Source organism: Neofelis nebulosa, chromosome 1 (genome assembly GCF_028018385.1).
Source record: "Neofelis nebulosa isolate mNeoNeb1 chromosome 1, mNeoNeb1.pri, whole genome shotgun sequence".
In the NCBI taxonomy this organism is placed as follows: Eukaryota; Metazoa; Chordata; class Mammalia; order Carnivora; family Felidae; genus Neofelis; species Neofelis nebulosa.
The window spans coordinates 6,462,619-6,476,820 of record NC_080782.1 but is presented as its reverse complement, the minus strand read 5'-3'; the positions used below and the strand labels follow the sequence as shown (position 1 = coordinate 6,476,820).

At 45.3% G+C, this 14,202-nt stretch overlaps 1 long non-coding RNA gene across 1 annotated transcript; it reads right to left on the bottom strand.

Annotated features, from left to right (window-relative positions):
* Positions 1–7,429: 7,429 nt before the first annotated feature.
* On the bottom strand, positions 7,430–8,920 carry LOC131503741 (uncharacterized). The gene is made up of 4 exons (XR_009257565.1): positions 8,810–8,920; positions 8,069–8,196; positions 7,870–8,001; positions 7,430–7,760 (listed from the first exon to the last, which is right to left on the bottom strand). It is a non-coding gene; the product is annotated as an uncharacterized LOC131503741 (long non-coding RNA).
* Positions 8,921–14,202: the final 5,282 nt, after the last annotated feature.

The window sequence follows — 14,202 nt, the reverse complement described above, 5'->3', positions numbered from 1 at the left end:
ATTGACGCATTGTAATCTCCTGCGGCAAATGGGGCCCAAACCTCAACAGACATTGCAAGTAACCTCAGAATTGCCTGTGGCCGGAAGCCCTCGTTGTCGTTATTTTCAGTGCCAAACTGGCTTCGCCCCTTGGAACTCTGAATCGTTTACTTCTCGAGCCAACGGGCCAAATACCAACTACTTCAAGTCTGTTAGAATCCAGTGAAGGAGATAACGAGGCACTTGAAATATATCAAATGGTAAACGATTTGGCACCAGGCACTTTGGCTTACTGTGCTTTCAACAGGGTACCCTCTCTGGGGCTGGCAAGGTGTTCTCTTTGAAGCTCCCTCTCGGCCTTTAGTCAAAAACCGTGGCAGGTGCCTGGGTGGCTCAGTCGGGCAAGCCTCCGGCTTCAGCTCAGGTCAAGATCTGAGTGAGTTCGAGCCCCACCCTGGGCTCTGTGCTGTCAGCTCAGAGCCTGCTTGGGATCCTCTGTCTCCTTCTCTCTCCGCCCCTCCCCTGCTCGTGCACGTGCGCTCGTGCTCTCAAAAAAATAAACATAAAACACACAAACACACACACACAAAACAGTGACGACTAGGGCTCTGGGATTACTCATCCTCACCTGGAACTCGTCAGAAATGCAAATTCTCCAGCCCCATCTGCTGACTCGGGAATCTTGGGGTGGGAACCCACAATCCATGGTTTGACCAGCCCAATAGGTCATTCTGATGCTGACGTAAGTTTGGGTGTGCAGGGACTCTCGGTCCTTCTACACCTAACACGCTGCATAAAGTTTTGCCTCCTTTAATGTGTAACGTCCGTAATGAGTCCTAGTCATGCACGTCAAATATGGGGCCTCCCTGAGGTCGGTGCGCACGCACTGAATGCAGTGTTCGTGGTGGGTGTAGACACTCTCCAGGTAAGCAGATCTGATGTCACACAATCCTGACATCTAACGTGGTGGAATGCGTGGGACCTGTCTTTCCACAAACTGCGCCTGAAAATTGATGGCGATAGGTTATTTGCTCTTGTGTTTGTTCTGTTTTGTGTTGTTTTTTTTAGTGATCATGTATACGCCTCTTCTAGGCTTTGGTCCTGTTAACTAAAACTTCATCTCCCCATCCTGTAGCTAAGAAAGCTCTAATTGTATGAGCCAAAGATGGCTTCAGTTTCTGCCACTTTCTAGCCACGTGTGGTTCTTAGGGACTCAAACTACTGAAATCCCCTGGTCCTCCCAGTTCAGGCACCCATCAGCTTTATGTCTACTTGGCTTTAATTAGCCTCTTTTATCTATCTTTTCCTGGGTATTCCTCTTGGGGGAAGCTGTTCAAGGACTCCCTGTAAGAGCTTTAAAATCTGCATTTTTCAGGTATTTTATATGTGTTGTTTATCAGGTTGATGGGCCGCCTGGGTGGCTCAGTTGGTTAAGTGTCAGACTTCAGCTCAGGTCATGATCTCACGGTTCGGGCTCTGTGCTGACAGCTCAGAGCCTGGAGCCTGCTTCGGATTCTGTCTCCCTCTCTCTCTCTCTCTCTCAAAAATAAATAAACATAAAAAAAGATATGTATCAAGTTGAGGAAGTTCCCAACTATTCCTGGTTTTCTGCGGGTTTTTAGTATGATTAGATGTTGTATTTAGTCAAATGCTTTTCCTGCATCAATTTATATGATCAGATGATATTTTTAAGGTTTATGTATGAGACAGAGGGGCGGGGAGCAGAGAGAGAGGGGGCGGAAGATCTGAAGTGGGCTCTCTGCTGAGAGCAAACAGCCCAATGCAGGGCTCGAACTCACGAACCCCGAGATCACGACCTGAGCCAAAATCAGACACTTAACCAACTGAGCCACCCAGGTGCCCTATGATCTGATGATTTTTATTCTTTATCCTGTTGATGTGGTTGGTTACACTGATTGATTTTTTTTAATGTTTAGCCAGCCTTTCGTACCTGGAATAAATCCCACTCTCTGCCCCTCCCCTGCTCACTCTCTGTCTCTCTCTCTCTCTGTCTCTCTTTCTCTCCAAAGTAAATAAACATTAAAAAATTAAAAAAAAAACATTTAAAAAATGTGGGGTTCAAATGGGTAATATTGTGTTGAGGATTTTTGCATCTGTGTTCAGAAAAGGTTTCCTTTCCTAGTTTCCTTTCTGTCATGTCTTTATCTGGTTTTTGGGACCAGGATAATCTATAAGAAAATGTGGAGAATCGGTATCATTTTTTTCTTAAATGTTTGGTAGAATCCACCAGTTAGGCCATTTGAGCCCAGTGGTCTCTGTTTTAAAATGTTATTAATTATGGGTTCAATGTCTTGAATAAGTATGGGCCACTCAGGTTATCTGTTTTTTGTTGTTTACGTTTTGGCAGTTTATGCTTTTCAAGAATTTGGTTCATTTAGTCTAAAATATCAAATTTATGGGGCGCCTGGGTGGCGCAGTCGGTTAAGCGTCCGACTTCAGCCAGGTCACGATCTCGCGGTCCGTGAGTTCGAGCCCCGCGTCAGGCTCTGGGCTGATGGCTCGGAGCCTGGAGCCTGTTTCCGATTCTGTGTCTCCCTCTCTCTCTGCCCCTCCCCCGTTCATTCTCTGTCTCTCTCTGTCCCAAAAATAAATAAAAAAATGTTGAAAAAAAATAAAATAAAATAAAATATCAAATTTGTTGGGGCGCCTGGGTGGCTCAGTCGGTTGGGCGTCCGACTTCTGCTCAGGTCGTGATCTCGCGGTCTGTGAGTTCGAGCCCCGCGTAGCGCTCTGTTCTGACAGCTCGGAGCCTGGAGCCTGTTTCGGATTCTGTGTCTCCCTCTCTCTCTGACCTTCCCCCATTCATGCTCTGTCTCTCTCTGTCTCAAAAATGAATAAACGTTTAAAAAAAATTTAAAAAAACATCAAATTTCTTGGCATACAGTTATTCATAGTACTCTTTTATTATTCTTTAATCCATGAGATCAGTATTAATGACCTCTGTCTCATTTCAGAAACTGGTCATTTGTGTCTTGCCTTAATTCACCATTGGACTGGCTAGAGGTTTATTCATTTAATTGACCTTTTCAAAAACTAACTTTTGGGGTTTTTTGGTTTCTTCATGGTTTTCCTGTTTTCAATTGCATGTGAATTTCTACTCTTTTTTTTTTTTTTAATAATTTCTTTTCTGATTCTCTTGGTCTCTTTCCTCTAGTTTCCTAAAGTGCAAGCTTAGCTCTTTCTTCTTTTGTAACATGTGCACGTAGTGCTATATATTGCCCTCTTGCGAACCGCTTTCCCTGCATCCCACAAAGTTTAATGCTATCTTTTCCTTCTCATTAAATTCAAAATATTTTAAAAATTTCTCCTGCCCCTTCTTCTTCTCCTGCACCTTCTTCTTCTTCGACTTTGGCTTACTTGGAAGCGTGCTGTTGAATTTCCAAACGTTTGAAGGGTTATCCAGCTATCTTTCTGTTACTGATTTTTTTCCTTTAGTTTAATGCCACTGTGGCCTGAGAGCAGACTGTGTATGTATTCTGCTCCTTTCATTTTGTCCTTGGGTGTGGCGTGGCCCAGAATGTGGTCTATCTTGGTGAATATTCCACGGCGGCATGAAAAGAATGCAATTTCTGCTGGACCGAGTGTTGTAGGACTACTATTAAGCTGGAGCCCTGTTCGTGTGGAGCGAAGGCGTAGGGGAGGGGAGGGCGTGCTATGATCTGTGATTAAGCATCAGCTTCCGTCGCCCTGTGTCTCAGGGCTGTGACCTTCACAAGTGTCTCTCTACAGTTCAGCTTTCCCGACTCCCTTCACTGACTGAAGTGTTCTCCATTTCCTTCCTTGAAGCCCTGATCCCAGTTGACTCTTTTCCCCACCCTTTATTAGGGGCAAAAAGTCTTCAAGAGGCTGGAAGGGGATAGATATCCTTCCCCAGTTGGAATGCAGCTTTGGAAAAATAGTTTCCTCTGGAGACTAATATGTGGATTTGGCTTTCGGATGTGCCTTTCGTAGGAATAGTGTAAGAAGAACCAAAAGGGCTTGTGCCTTAAGTCTCCAGCAGGTGTTGACGTGAAAGCTGTTTGTGCAGCACATCAACAGACTCTTACACAAAAGGATTGCCAATCCCCTTAAAATGCCGTGGATGAGGTGACTGTAGGAGGCTGGAGGCTTGGGTTAAACAGATGAGAGAGGAGGCCAGAAACCAACTATGCGGACTGGCCAGTGAGCTTGCCAGGGTTGAACATGATTAAAATGGTGGAGGGGCGCCTGGGGGGGCTCAGTCGGTTAAGCATCTGGCTTCAGCTCAGGTCATGATCTCGAAGTTGGTGAGTTCAAGCCCTGAGTCGGGCTCTGTGCCGACAGCTCAGAGCCTGGAGCCTGTTTCAGATTCTGTGTCTCCCTCTCTCTCTGCCTCTCCCCAACTTGCACTCCTTCTGTCTGTCTGTCTCTCTCTCAAATAAATAAATAAATAAATAAACACTTAAAAAAATTATAAAAGTAGAAACTCCAAAACTGTTTTGCTAACTTCTAGGCTAAAGGGAACCAAACTCTGTCCATCTTTCTGTTTGACATTCTAAGCCAGAGGCTGACATTCTCAAGTTTACCTCGGGGTCCGATGTGGCTGTTGGAGCTCTAGCCATCTCACTGCATTCCAAGCAGAGAGGAAGAGAGGAAGTACAAAAAGGCTTTAAACATATGTGCCCATTTTTAGTGTATTTTCATATTTTCCCAAAATAAATCACTGGCTAGAAATTAAAATCAAGGAAGGCTAGATTGTTTGGAAACTTTTAGCTGAGTACACCATTGCCCCAAACAAATTCAGGGCCCTGTGACCGTGGGAAAAGTGTAGAAAGACACTGGCTAGGCACCTAGTTGTGTCTCTACAGTGGCCTTCCCAGCACCCATCAAATCAACCAGGAGCAAAGCTGGCCTTGTCTCTAGGTGTCTTGTCCAGCCTGAAATCATGTGGTTTTGGGGGTGACTTAGGGAAACCTGCTTGTCTTTGTGACCAATTGTGGGGGAGTGGGGGTGGAGTGTGTAATATCCTTTATTCTGTCCTTATAAAATTACTAACTTTGGAACTGGCTAGTCTGACCTGCATCCTGGAAAGCTGAGATTTCCCGTACTTTTCCGTTACCCCCAGGCTGCTCCCTCCTGGGGCAGGACCAGTCCTTTGGAGATTCATTCCTATGGGTGAAGCAGGATGCGTTTCGAGCCTGGAAAATTGCCAGAGTGCAAAGCCTCCCGAGCAGAAGTCAGGCCAATAAACCAGGCAAATAAGGCTGTGTTGAAGGGGTACTTTTTCCTATGAAAGGTAAAATACTGTGTAAGGCAGAGTGTGCTGGGGCATGATGGTAATGAAGTTCTCAGAGCAGGGGAACCAGAGACGGGCAGGTCTGAATTGCAAAAAGCCACCTGTCAAACCGTGATTAAAATTAGTGGCTGCCATTTGTAGACAGAGAAGACTGATACCAATGCTGTAAGACTTGCCTTCCAGGAGAGAAACAAAGGTTCGGGCAGGGCAGTAGATGTCCCCCAGAGGAACGTGCTGAGCTGTAAGTGTGTGAGTCTGCTGTTTCCCCATAGAGAAAACCCCCGGAACTTTTTGGAAATGTTTTGCCCCAGAAATTACTGGAAATTAGGTCAGTCTGGGAACCCCTGAAGAACAGTGGGGATGGACAAATCTTTAGAGCTGAGGGCGTCGTTTGTTTGTAATAGTTAACGTTTCCATTCACTTTCTTCCTCTTATTATTTGTTTAACGTTTATTCATTTTTGAGAGACAGGGAGAGACACAGCATGAGTGAGGGAGGGGCAGAGAGAGAGGGAGACACGGAATCCGAAGCAGGCTCCAGGCTCTAACCGACTAAGCCACCCAGGCGCCCCTCCATTCACTTTCATTGGAAACAGAAATCCATATATCTCTACTCGAGTAAGCAAGCACTTTTTAAACAATATGGTGACAACATTCGTTTCTGGAAAAAAACAATGATTGAGTGAAGGTTTTTTGTTCTTTATGCAATAATAGTAATAATAATAATAATAATAATTAGGTATTAGGGAGTATGTTAGCACATTCTTGGAGCCCGAAAGGGAGGCAACAAATCATACCTTTTAGTAACACACCCCAGAGGTCTTTAAGGTATTACACATCACATTTTTCTAGATTTTTTTTTTTTTAGTTTATTTATTTGAGAGGGACAGTGACAGTGCAAATGGGGGTTGGACAGAGAGGGAGACAGAGAGAGACAGAGAGTCCCAAGCAGGCTCCGCAATGCCAGTGCAAAGCCCAATGCGGGGCTGAAACCCACGAAACCCTGAGATCACGACCTGAGTCGAAACCAAGAGTCAGACGCTCAACTGACTGAGCCACCAGGCTCCCCTTTTTAGATTGGTTTTAAGTTAAAAACTCTACTTTTTAACAGGCAAAGTGCTTAATCTCTATGTCCAGAAGTCAAAGGTCATCCATCTGTCTTTATTTTTTTTTAATTTTTTTTTAACGTTTATTTATTTTTGAGACAGAGAGAGACAGAGCATGAACAGGGGAGGGGCAGAGAGAGAGAGAGAGACAGAATCTGAAGCAGGCTCCAGGCTCTGAGCGGTCAGCACAGAGCCCAACGAGGGGCTCGAACTCACGGACCGCGAGATCGTGACCTGAGCCGAAGTCCGACGCTCAACCCACCAAGCCACCCAGGCGCCCCATCCATCTGTCTTTAGAGAAGCAGTAACAATAGCAACTCGTCTTTATTCTTCAGGGTGAATATTCACAGGGCTTGAACGACGCTGCTTCTCAACGCTTTCCCCTTGGGGCTCTCTGGACACGGTGACCTTGGGAGGAAGGCCTGAGCTCTCTGTGGTCACATTCCTTAACCCCCTTCACTCCTCTGGCGGCTGAGCGAGGCCACCGCGTGCTGGCGCGCCCCGGGAACGCGGTGTCCCCGTGTCAGACACACATCCCGCAGGAGCCCCGTGGGGGCGACCCCGGGGGCAACAATCAGGCGGGAGGCTTGACGCCCACCCGAGTTTCCGCACGGGCCCAGTGGGTAGAGTTGGTTTGATTTTCACTCCCTGTGGTGCCAACAGGAGGGAGATGGCCGCTGGGAGCACTCATCAACGGGGTCACCGAGGGCTGAGGTGTCTACACTCTGAAAGTAACACTGAGAGGTAGCAGGGAAAACCTCCTGGGCCGCCGCTCTTGGACAAAGCCACCGTTTCTGGGATCTAAGTCGTTCGTCTGTTCCAAGGCGGGGCAGCGCCCCCTCTGCTCAGCTCTTTGGGTTTGGGGGGCCTCCACCCACTGGCTTTTGGGCTTGAGTCTCTGTCTCTCTCTCTCTCGCCTTACCTTCTAGCTCAATTCCATTCGGCCCAAAGTATTTCATAAAGCTCCCGATGAATAATTCACGCGAATGTACTAACGGTGTATACATTTTAAAGGAGGAGCCTCCTGGAGTGAGTTCGGCTTTAATAATGTAACAATGTAATGATTCGATGTTGCCAGAAAAGCAGAATTTAATCACACATCTCTCCTCTCCCTCCTGACCCACCTGTCACAGACGGTTGGCTAATAAATGGGAAGGAAGATTTACTCGTGGAGAATTCTATCAGGGAAGAATCATCATTTGCTCTGTGTCCGCCTCCTCCTTCCTCGGGAGGCCCGATGCCAGAACTTCCTCCCCAATCAGGATGTTATTGATCATCCACGGCACAGCTTTTGTGTGGGAAGCAGGCCAGCAACGTGGCCTTTCAGCATGTTGGTGGCCGGGGCACCCCCACTGTCTCACTTCGGTCCCGCCCTGCCTGATGAATGTCACCTGGCGGCTGACTAAATTAAATTAAAAGCAAAGCAAAACACCATCACCACTATGCAGTGACAGAAAAGAAAAAAAAAAGACAAACAAAAAGCCCAAACCGACAGCCCAAGCATATCACACCTAATATTTCAAACTTCATAAAGCTTTCCAGGAGACTGACATGCCATTTTTCATAGGAGACAGAGAGAGGACAGTCTCACTCCTGTCCCCTCTCCTCACCTGCCTGTGAAACAAAACAAGCAAGAACACAACCTAAGGGAAATATGCAAACTGTTGTTATAGGATGTAAGTGGGCTACTTTCAAATTGCTGCTACTCACCTGACAGCATAGAGCAAGGATCGCCCTCCTCTTGCCGGTAAAACATGGGTCTGTGGACCACAGCCTTACGCGCCTGCAAAGAGCCAACTGTGAAAGCCTTCAATAGCTACCACGTAAAGTGTTTGGCCCTAAGGGAAAGATAAAGCACAGTGTGTGGATAGAGAGGGTTAAAGGACGGGTGGGAACAGGGTGTGGCTGATGCGGGAAAGAACATTCTGGACACAGATGGCAGCCAGGCCGGGATTGCAAGCTGGGAGTCCGGAGGGTACTGTGGACAGCAGAGGAGGTGAGTGGAACTATCAGGAGGGAGGGCAGCAGGAGGAGAGATCCCCAAGATTCAGGCCTCCCCCCGGGACAGGGCTTTGGAGCCCTTTTTAAGGACTTTGTCTTTACCCTGACTGAGATAGAAACCAATGTAGGAGGCTGGTCAGAGGAGAGATATTTCCTTAAATTTAAAGGCTCCTGGTTTTGTGGAGAATCGACTCTAGGAAGGTAGGCCTGAGGCACAGACCCCAGCAATTCCTAAAAGGCCATTGCAATAATCCAGGCAAGAGGTGCTGGTGCCTCGGACCAGACTAGTTGGGACGTGGGAGCATTGATCGGGGGGCTGGGAATGAGAAGGGGTCAGTTCAGGATATATCTGGGAGGTGATGTGCACAGGATTGGGTAACTGGTTGCACACAGGGTCTGAGAAAATTAAGAAGGTAAAGAATGACTCCACGGGGTTGGAATCTGGGCTACCTCAGGGCGTCACAGTCGAGGGCAGGTCCCGAAGCCCGTATTGTGGAAGCTGGAACGGGACCAAGGCAGAAGCAGCAAGGCATGAGGGGCGTGACAGGCCACTGCTTAATGTTAACGTCGTATTCCATCTTCAACGAACTGATCGCTGTTTGTTTCTTTCTCCCACCAAGGCTCCTGGGCCTTCTGTGATTGGCTTTCAGTCCCTGACCTTCTGGGGTTAGGTGTGCAGGCCGCAGAGGGTGGAAACCCCGCCCCACCAGAAATCCCTGGAGCCACAGGCCCCCTGCACCTGACGCGTTTCTCCGCAGAACTGCCCAGCCCCTTCTGCACCCACATGGGGACAGGGGGCGGGGCGGTGGGCGGGTCTCTTCCCAAGCCAAGAACAGGTGCTCACAGGGTAGCAGGGATGTCAGCGCTGATGCTTCTCTAAGAACGTGGCCTGTCCTGTGGGTGTCATTTAATGGAGGCGAATTACCTGTATAAATGAATTGTAATAACAGATCGAAATCATAAAAGCTTGACGCTTTAATTTACTCCCGGAAGAACTCCAGAAAAACAGAGATGTTTCCGAAATCTTTTTTTTTTTTTTTCTGAATTTGTTTTCTGATTCCATCTTCAGAAGCTGTGCCATGTGACATTCACAAAAGCAATCTATGTGCATCCGGGATAGAAATACGCTTCTCAGATGCAGGTGCGCCCTGTGAATCGGAAACTGTGTGACTCCCTATCATTTTGGCCACAATTCGTTTCTTGTTAGTAGTGAATTTATGAATCCCAGCTTTCTGCTTTCAAACCTCGCCCTCAGATTCCCCTTTTACTGCTCAGGATGCAGCAGGATAAAAGGAGAAAATGGAGTTGTGATTGCAGAGATTCCATTGTTTCTTGATTATGACCAAAAATGAGATCAAAAAACACATGTTTAGAGCTTCAAGTATCCTGCGAGACTAGATGTAATTCCAGAAAGCTGGGATGACCTCCCGCCTGGATTCCCAATCTCTCCCCTGGGAATCTTCTCCTGTCTGCTCAGTGAGGCTTCGTCATTTAATGGCGCATCAAACAGTGTAAACCGAAGAGTTAGGATTCAAATGCAAATCTGTTAGGTAAGGTTATGTTAGTATTGCAATAGATAACCCCCAAATTCCCATGCTGAACACAACAAAGCTCTATTTCAGCTCCTGTAACAGTCCCACACAGGGGTGATTAATTGCTGATGGGACAAGAGGGTTAGGGACCAGGCTGATGGAGGCAGCTGATCAGTCTGTTTCCTCCAACCCCACTGGACATTGCCATCTAGCCAGGCTGGGATGAGAGAACTTGGCGAACACAAGCCTGTTTTTAACCGTTTCAGTCTGGTAGGGATATGCTTCCTGGGTGGAAACTAATATTTATCCTAAATCCATGGGAGCATCCAAAGATGGGGGGAATCTCAGGGACATGGGAGAGAAGTCAAAATGGCATGGCTTATGTCAGCGAGATAAAGCAAACTGGCCAGAGGAGGACCTTGTAGTTACAATTTTGCCTGGTGATTTATTTACTCCCGTTGTCCTTACTCTTAATGAATTCTCATTAATTCTTTCATTCCAGATCTATTTGCAGGTGAGAAGATTATGTTACCTGTATTTCAGGGCTTGGGAGGAAAAAAGGTGTCAATGTTGCAACATAATGAAGTAAAGTCATAGCCCTAAATTCTAAGCCTGGTTGGGAGAGAGCTGTAACTCTCAGTGTGGTTTTTCCTCAAAATTTTTCCACCTGTGTTCTGAGTGTGAATGCCCATTTTCAGGGAAGAATGTGTCCTAGATCTACGTCCACTGATGGAACTACAAAATTTCTCCTTAATTTTTTCTTTTTTCTTTTTTTTTTTTTTTAATAGATAGAGAGCTATGCAGAAGAGGGGCAGAGGGAGAGAGAGAGAATCCCAAGCAGGTTCCATGCTCAGTGCAGAACCTGACCCAGGGCTTGATCCCATGACCCTAGGACCATGACCTGAGCCGAAACCAAGAGTCTGACACTTAACCGGCTGAGCCACCCAGGTGCTCCCAAGATTGATCTTTTACCTGATTTATAAATCAGTCGGGTGCAGGTTTGAAGAAAGAAAGACAGACTAGAGTGGGCATCTATTAAGAACAATTTTGAGCCTGGAGAGAATTGATAAAAAGAACAATCAAAGGTGAGTTTAGAGAATATGCTAGTAAGTGAAGCCTCTCTGTCGGAGCCCATCTCTCTGAGCTGTCGGCACAGAGCCCAAACGCGGGGCTCGAACTTACGAACCATGAGATCGTGACCTGAGCCAAAGTCGGATGCTCGACCGACGGAGCCACCCAGGCGCCCCTCGGTGTTATTTATGGCTTTTCTCTCCTCTGTCTTGACAGCCCTTTTATCACAGCTGAAGACTGATTCACCCTGAACGAGCAGGTCTTTACTTTTTCCCTCTCCAGCTTTGTTGAGAGTTCTGGGTAAAGAAAGACAATGAGTTGTAAGAATTTGCCTGGGGTAAAGAAATTCCTTCGTACGTATCTAACAATCCAGGTGGAAGTGGAATCCGACTTTGGTTTTGTCTGTGGAAGATGCATCACTTTTGTGCCCCGCGTACTAGGTTAAACTTGGAGGTTCACTTTTAACCCCACATGACCGCTTTTACACGGAATTCATTTACATAAACACAACTCAAAATATTATACATTTCATGGTTTTCAAAAAGCAGTCTGTACAGAAGATGCTTCCCTGTTAGTTCCCTGACACATCACGCCCCAAACCGGCCAGTCTTGATGTTATGTGTGAGTCTGTCCCTGTGTCAACCGGCCCAGGATGGTGTGCTTTTGGAGGTCTAGTTTTTCCTTTCCACAGGTTTCCACCTCTGCCGTTTCTGTTGGGGCCTTGAGTAGCAATGGGTTTCCCCAAATGGTGTCTTTCTTACTTTCCCTTTTCTTGCAGCCGCAGTGACCTTGTACATCACAGAATCAGGAGGATTAGGGTCAGAGCCGAATTAAAGCCCAAGGTTAATGCACAACATTGTCGGGTTCTATGGAAGGTTTTAACGACTTCTGATTGACAACTTAGAGGCCTTTTTTGCTTGTTTTTTTCTTTCTGAGTTTCAGTTACATAGTTTTACCATAAGACATGATATAAATGACTTATTTATGTACTGCTAAAGTTCTTTAAGTTTTGCAGTGTTTACAGAGACTCTTAACTTCTTATAAGAAAGTATTCGCGACTAAAAAATAAACCCAACCACCAATTTATATGGTGCGAAGCAAAAATATCTACTGACGGTTTTATTATTTATTTACTTATTCATTTATGTTTTAAATATAATCTGTTTTCAAGTTAGCTAACATACAGTGTATACAACGTGCTCTTGGCTTCAGGGGTGGCTTCCCATGATTCATTGCTTACCTACCACACCCAGTGCTCATCCCAACAAGCGCCACTGATGGTTTTAAACAAAGTTCTTGTGAAATTAGCCTCAAAGAGAAAAAGAAAAAACAAAACAAAAAAAAAACCCTAACCATTGATACAGATTAGAATTCTATCTTCAGTAGATCCTGATAGAGAAGCAGACATTTTTTCTAGACGGGGGGGTCTAACAACTGGTTTTCTGAATGTAGAAGCCCCCAGGCGGACCTAGGAACTCATGAGATAGGGTAAGAAGTTTCTGGAACAAATCAGAATCTAAAACCATATCTCTAGGAGGGATACAATTGGCTAAGGGTTCCTTTAAGCCTGTGCTCCAAGCCAGGGCCCCCCGGAAGGTAGACTGGAGTCGTTTCTATACCCCAGTTGCAACATACATCTTGACCTTTGGGCATTCAGTCCCCTGCCTTATTGAAACATGAAGTCAACAGACATAAGACTCTTACAGGTTTGATTACTTCTACAGTGTTTCCTTTTATAAAGTATTTCTGTTTTTCCAGCAGACATGACTTACTTGATTATGCTAGGGAATTGGCTAAAGAAGTTACTTAAATATTTAAAAGGGAAATGTTGATTCCTGTTGCTAAAGCACATTAACAATTAGCAGAACTACTAAGATAATATCTCTTAGGTAATACCAAATTAATAATTCATGGAGGTGAACCCTCAGAAGAGTACAAGACAAAGTGAGCAGAGAATCTGGGGTGGATCCAACTGTTTCTCAGCAAATTCAGACCTTTGTAGGGACCAGCCAGTTCCGGCCAGTGGGAAACTTTATCTCAGAGCATGACTTTTTTCAAAGAATTCTACCATGGTTTGAGGTTAATGGAGTCGCACAAAAACTTGACTGGATGGGGAATGACATTGCTCAGGTGAAGGAAGTAACAGTACTCCATACGTCACTCTACCTTCATAGCAAATGTGGATAAATTTTGAATTATGAAGACGTAAGCCAATACCATCGGAGTATTTTTAATTACTGGCTGAAGCTACATAAAATCTTAGCGATTGAAGAATTAAATACTTTTGTACGCCTATTGAAAATGCGCTGCTTCATTTAAAACAAAATAGGGATACAATACCATGAACTAATCTCCAGACCTTCTTATTCAATTATGATAGTCGTCTCACTAGTGCCCATTTTCTGGGCCAGGACCCTGTCTAAGATCAGCATTGCATTTCATTGACCTGTCTTCTTAGTCCACTCAGGCAATCTGAGATAGATCCTCAGTCTTTGGACACATTTAAAGAGTAATTTGGTTTTATTTCTTCTAGGAGATGCAGAATTAAGAACTTGGGTCTGTCACGTCAGGAAATCTGGGGCTCTGGTCACAGGTCTCTCCCCGTAGGGTATTCTGAATCTAAGCCATTTTATCTGTATGAACCCAAGTTTATATCACTTATCAAATAAGGGAGTTGGACAATATTAAAGGTTTTCCAACTTCTTACCACCAAGGATATTTTTTAAATACTATTTTTATCTTCCATATCATGAAAAGATTTGGCTTGTGACCAAAACTGAGCTACTTCGATCATTTTTGGCAGTCAAAATATAATAAGTCTCATAAAATAAGTAGGTTCTTTATCAGACATGCAAATAACAAACGAGCATTGGGTAGGTATCGTAGGTGTTCAGGGAAAGAGAAATTGATAACCAAAGGGAATGTGCCACAGTTTCATAACTTTCTAAAATATGAACTCAAAACTTGGTAAGTACTCAAATGGCCTATCCGTTGTTGGAGAGTTTTGAAGGGGGAGAAAGTGAATCATTTCTTTTTCTGACTGTTGTCTCTGGGCTTACGCAGCAGGCATATGTTAAGCTACAGGTAGTTACAAACAAATACATCAGGATTATGGGCTTTTCAGTGTCACAGTTTTCTTCTGCTCTGAGTGGATTTCTATGCCTAATGTGCTCCTAAGAACATGGCTTTGACAATTGGTAACAAAATTCGACTTTGACAATATCCTGTGTAAGATACATT